Genomic DNA, 6,612 nt, shown 5'->3' with positions numbered 1-6,612 from the left:
TAGAGATGTCAATCTTTAAGGTTTCGGGACGACGCATGTGCGTCATCCCAGGTACAGGGGTCTGTACCTGTTGTAACCTCAACAATTCTGCCTGTTGAGAGCCTTGCTGATTCAGCAAGGCTACCTTCTCCTTCATCTCGTCAAGTTCATGTTGCATGAACTTGGCGATGGCTGAATGAAGGGCATCTCCGTCCAAACCGGACAGCATGGCCAAGATGGCATCGTTCCGTACGGTCGAACTCGTTCGACTGCACTCCTTTCTATGTCACTTAGAAAGAAGTAGCTACCACGCGAAACGTGATGCGTAGTTCTATTATCATCTAGCATGTCCATGTTAGATGATGGAAATGTGGTCCTTGGACGGACTACAAAGTGCTGCCAGGTGTAACGGGGCACTGCCGACCTCTACTGCTTCAGTACAAGTCCCCTTCGCACTGCTTCAGTGCAAGTGGTGCCTCACGTCACTTCACGTACACTAGTACGTGCAGAGGAAGACTCTTTTTTAAAATACTTGCTTTAAAAAGGTTTTAAAAGTAAACTATATTTAATATAATTAAGTTCTTCTATTTCTAACGATTTAATACTAACTAAATTATATACTAATACGAAACATGTAAGAAAGTCTTATTTGTCTCTCTCTTTGCGTGCGTCCAATGCTGGCTGGACCGCGGAGCAAGTAGATATAAACGGCCTATATCCACCAATGGGTAAGCTTTGCGAATATTACTAAATAAGTTAGTATTCTCCAAGTATTATATGCCTTTTAGATAATGCATTGATTAACAGCTTTAAGTGTTAATTTCATGTAACGATACACCCTGCTACATCACCCCTGCCTTAAACGACAATCACTCTGAGTGTCATTGAATAGTGTGGTCACTATAAAATCTCTTAATTGAAAACGATGTTGATTGGTCAGAGCCATCATTTTTAATTCTATCGCATAGTTAACAAGTCCATGCGGTCTGTGAATAGCGCGGAACCTTCGGTTGCGGTACATGCAGCCGCGGGTGACGCTCTATTGCTGTAGACGTTTCGTCTGCCGTATTATCATCATCCCTCGCAACACTAGATGTTGCGGGTGCATGTGGTGAATCAACACGTGAGTGCGACCCCTCTTTGCAGGTCGACTATGAATGCAAGTCGGACGAAATGGCCGACTTGGGGAGAGCAGACAGTCGCCTGAGCGTCGTTAGGCAGCTGACTACGAGCCTTCGGGTATGGGGGCTCAATCGGATAGACGTGCTGATAACGTTCGCTATATCATGCTTGCTTGAAAAACAACATCCAAGAAAGTTTTAAACGCCCGCCTTCAAGAGACAGTGCAAAAGTCCTAGATCGACTGGAGAGTCGATCGTTGAGGATCTCGCTATGGTAGCACAACTACAGCTAGAGGCAGTTGGGGAGGATTTTCCCCCAAATTAAAATTGGGGGAATAATTTGCGAATAATCTGTGGGAATAAGTCTTCGAAAACCTGTGATCAAAGATTCCCAGGAACCTTTGGAAATAAGTCCTAAAGAGAAAAAAGAGAGAATAAATGTCTTAGTAAACAATGAATCAAGTGTAGGAGGTTATACACTTGATCTAATAGCGCCTCCGAAGTTAATTCGACTGCCAGCACTAGAACCGAAACAGTTCTTGCGTGATCTGCGTAGTGGCAAATCAAGCAGATCGGGGTACTTCCCAATATTGGGAGTCTTTAGATACAGCCATTTAAACAAGAATTTGATCGAATTCTATGTCCACAAATCCTTACCTTGCGAATTGCTTAAGGATAAAGACACTCGACGCGAAATCGACCTGATTCCAGTTTCGAAATATTTTGTCATAAAGCTATGTCCATTGCCTCGTGACCAAGTATTTGCGATCGAGAAATTCTTTGCCGATCGCTTCGCAGCGGGGCATGTGAGGGAGTCAGCCTCCCCACATGGCTCTCCGACCTTCGGTGTGCGTTAAGCAATATGAAAGTGGCGGATTGTGCATGCGTTCAATAATTGAACGCTGCAACAGTACCGACTCAAACGTCGATAATAAGAAAAGACGTAATCATTGATGGTATGTCAAACTAGTTAAATCTTTTTGTCAACGAATCTGACGGATGTATTCTATCAAGTGTTCAGAATACTCCGTTCACAGGATTAAGCACCCCAAGCGGAATGCTATGGGAGTGGCTTTTTATGCCACAGGGACTTCGTTATGCCCCTGCGACATTCAACAGATTGTAACCAATCTGTAAGAACGGTGCGGTATTTCGCACCGAGTTATTTTGATGATGTCTTCGCTCATAGCCGAGCCATAAATAGAAAGCTAAACGTTAAAGTACAACGTAACCACGTCCGAAAGGTTCTTACACTTATGCGTAAGCATAAAATCTCAAAAAGTGTATATTTGCTGCAAACAAAAAACCACTTCTGGGTGCATCATGGGAAAATACAGTGCGCGTCCTGATCCGGAAAATAACAAGTTGATCATCGACTGGCTTGTGCTAGTCGATGCAAAGGAACTTCGAAAGTTCCTCGGCTTAGCGGCGTACCTGCACAAGTACTCTCGCAATTATGCTGAAATGACAGTACATCTATCTTTTTTGTTGTAGAAAAATATTAAGTGGTCATGGAACGCTGATTGTCAGCGTTTCTTTGAGGGAACAAGCAAAGCTTGATGCAAACGTCAATCCTAGCGATTGCGGACCAAGACCGACCTTTTCATGTGGTCTGTGACGCCAGCGATTTTGCAATCGGCTGTGCGTTAATCAATATGACACAGACGGCGCAGAGCGCGTCGTCTGTTATCAATCGCGTCGCTACAACCAGCTGAGCGCAACTATCCAGTGCATGACAAGGAACTCCTTGCCGTGAAATACGCACTGGCTAAATTTAGGGTCTATCTCTTGGGAGATAGACCGCTCATTGTATGTACGAACCATGTGTCTTTCCGCACGGCCGTAAACAGTCCACACCTCTCGCAAAGGATGGCGAGATGGTTGTCTTTCAACGTGGAATATAACTTCTCCGTGGGATATCAACGAGGACGACTTGACGTCGTCGCGGATGCCCTTTCGCGCCAACCCGATTGTGAGCCGGCTGCGCACGCGAATGGTGACTTTTGCAACAATAAGTGTTCCGTCGTCAACATTACTCGAGGTTGTTAGGAAAGCTTACCAAGAGCATGAGGCTCTTAAAGGGTTGATGGGTTAACTTAGAAATCCATCCCAACAATCCTATAAGTTCTGTCGAAATTGTATGGATCCTCAACAGATCGATACACAAGACGCAATGGGTTACTGTATTAAACAGCCATTGCTGGCGTCATACCTCGTGTCGTCATCCCCACCCATAATGATTTGCTTTACGCATCATGTATGAGTGCCACGATGCATGAATAAGTGGTCATCGTGGACATGAGAAGACCAATCTCACGATAAGTCGCGACTTCTACTTGCCACGCCAGTATGATTTCGTCCGCAAGTACATACGTGCTTGCGAAGTCTGTCAATGGGTGAAGACCACTATTTAATCCCGTGCTCCAGTATAACCTCTGATTATCCCGGCAGAGTGTTGGCAATCTGTATCGTTGAATTTTGTCTTCAGATTTCCCGACAACGTACATAAGAACAATAGTATTCTTCCTTTTGTTAATCGTTTAAGCAAAATAGTACATCTTGTTGCAGTACCGGAGTCGATGACAGCCAAAGGCTGTGCTCCTGTCTTTGTTGAATCGATATTTCGACTCCATGAGTGACCTGCGAACTGGTCTTGGACCACAATTAAAATGTCAACTTCTCATCATTTTAACAGATGGTCAGACGGAGCAAGCAAACTGTATTTTCGAAGAGATACCTCGCGGATACGTCCATTTTTCTGAAGAGTTGGAGCGAGTTCTTGTCGATGGTAGAATTTGCCATCAACTATCCAGTGCATGCTTCTACAAAGCATAAATTGCTTTACATGAAAGGCTTCGTATACCCACCTTGTTTGAGAGTGACTCTTATTCAAGGGGGTAGGGACTCGCTCGAGCAAAGAACTTTTTAACTCTTGCTCATCACGCGTTATCGCTAAGGTCAAGGCAAAGGATAACAATAAGGATCTAATCAACGTTAAAGTGGACAGACTCAGTAATAACAATAGTACAATTATAAATAATACTACTACTGACTTTGATAACAATGCTGAAAGACCAGCTTTCAGCATCGTTATCAAAGTCAGCAATAGTCCTACTGTTATTACTGAGTTTACCCACCTCAATGTAGAACTCAGCATTGAAAAGTATTTTGGCGAGAACGATAATACTCTCAATACTGAAGATATTGATATCTCCGCAGTGCGAGCTGGTCGCACTGAAAACAAAAATAAAACAGAGTCAGCAGGAACTTTCCTGTTGGCTACAGAAGCAGTGGTCCGTTTCGTAGAGGATTCCATCGCAAATGTGGTGGACCGACAGAAACGGAACTCTAACAAAAATGGAAGACAAACATACTTTCAATGTTAATGACCTAGTCCTTCTGTCTGTGGTAAACCTCTTAGTGTCTTACGATGGCTTGCTTAAGCCACATCGGGACCCTTCCTCCGTGAACTTTAAGGCGCTTGCGCCGAGGCAGGCGGACGTGCCGCATATTGCTACATCCTCACCAGGATGTCGAGCTGGCCCTCTAAACGAGGCTTCTGACGCTCCAGCGTTGTCAGACGGTCCCGAACCGCCTCAAAAGAGCTCTCAACCCGAGCAAGGACCTCACGAAGAAGTTGCACCTCGTGCCATATAGCATCTGAAGGTTCCGCCGAAATTTCGGCCCCCCTCTCGCGCTGCTTGATGCGCGGGGGAACCTTCAGTTTCATGTGGAGAAACTTTAAGGCGACGTCGCTGTAAGGGCCAATACCAGTATCTGGTGAAGTGGCTAGGGTATCCCTCTTCTTAAATCTCTTGGGAGTTCGAGGTACCTCTTCGGCAAGATTGCCCGTACGCCGTTGACGGTTTGAGCGCCAAGCTCAGGGTCAACTCTCGTCAAACGACGCTTCCCACCACTAGACGTGCGATTGGGTGCATCTATAGCCTCAGCGCGGCTTCGAGTTATGGTTGCACGGTCAGCCGAAGCACTGAAATAACGGCTAGACCTTTATTCGTTTTGTTGCATAAGTGCCGAACTTAACTGTCCTTTGGCTTGGCGAAATCGAAGCGAAGGTTCCGTTCCAAACGAACATCTGCCACATCTGCAGACCTCTAATATTCCAACTATTGTGGAGGCGGCGGGCCCGATGGACCCAGTTCTCAAACGAGACTTCGTTTTTACTTGTTGTTACTGGAAACAAAAAGATCGGAATTTCCCTCGTTGAGGTCACCGAAGCTCCACAGGCTTGGTCACGTAAGCGCGTCAGATACTGACCTCACTTTATTACCTTTGACGTAAGATATCACTCATGAAGAGCGTCGCAAGCAGCGATCTCCTTCGGCGGTCTTGCCGTGGCACCGGAGATCCAGATGGCCAATCTCTGACCCGCGATCTCTTTGAGATACTCTTCCGCACCAAGCGGGGTGAATCGGTATTCACTATGAGCGTTAGCTCTCGCTAGCTCGGCAGCTTGACGACGAGCTTGTTCCTCTACGAGGATTGCCCGCTCTTGCTCTTCATCCGAAGAATCGTAATGATGTTGGACTCAGGGTCCAGTGTCCTGCTCAATGCAGTTAAGACATCAGCGACACCACGTTCTGGGAACGGATTCGGGGCCCGCCGACGTTCATCCGGATGGGAGGGCGTATAAGAGCGACGCTCTATTTTTTCAGCCTCTGATGGATTGTGACTTTCGAAGCCACCATTCCCTCATCATCGAGGAAGGTGCTAATAGTCTGTGAGTCATGCTTCATTGTCATGGGACAAAGAAAAGAAAAACACAACCAAACGTTTAGCTGTTTAGGTTCCAACCTCAAAGAGGAAATGAAGCAAATGTTGTCACTCGATGTCAACAGTCTGATGGGGGAGGGTGCAATGGGGCATACATCGGTTGAAGAACCGTGGTACATTTACCTTATGGGTAATATACCCTTTTATCCTTTTTTTCTAGAATAGTTAATTACTTAAATCCCAATAATCATGAATAACGGACAATGCCGCGATCGGCGCAGAATTTGGCCGTTTTAGCTGACTTGTACTCGCCGTCGCTGTCGCTGCGAAGCATCTTGACAGAATTGCCGATTCATTTCTCAGCAAACTTTACTAAGTGAACGAACTTGCTGGAAACTTCGGACCTGTTTTGCATAAGATACACTGCGGAGTGTCAAGACTTGTCATCGATGAAAGTAACAAAATACTTTAACCGCCGAAAGTGGAAGTCCTCATCGGCCAACACATATCGCTGTGAACAACTTGTCGCGGCCAGATATAAATCTGGCGGCTGAAATCTACTTCAAATTAGTTAGGGTAAGGTTTCAAATTAAATATTTAAATAAAGTGTCGTTCCTCTTTTGATCTTAAAGCTTTTAAAGTGCTTTCCTAAGGCTTGCGCGTTGATCTGTAAGATATAGAAGCCTTTCTAAGGTATATACTCTTGGACACTAGTTGCCACGTGTCTTTAAAAACACCTAAATCTCTTGAACTAGGATTCATTAGGCTTTAATAGCTTGTA

The sequence above is a fragment of the Bremia lactucae genome, linkage group LG8 (assembly GCF_004359215.1).
Source record: "Bremia lactucae strain SF5 linkage group LG8, whole genome shotgun sequence".
NCBI classification, from domain to species: domain Eukaryota; phylum Oomycota; class Peronosporomycetes; order Peronosporales; family Peronosporaceae; genus Bremia; species Bremia lactucae.
Note: the sequence above shows the minus strand (reverse complement) of the source record.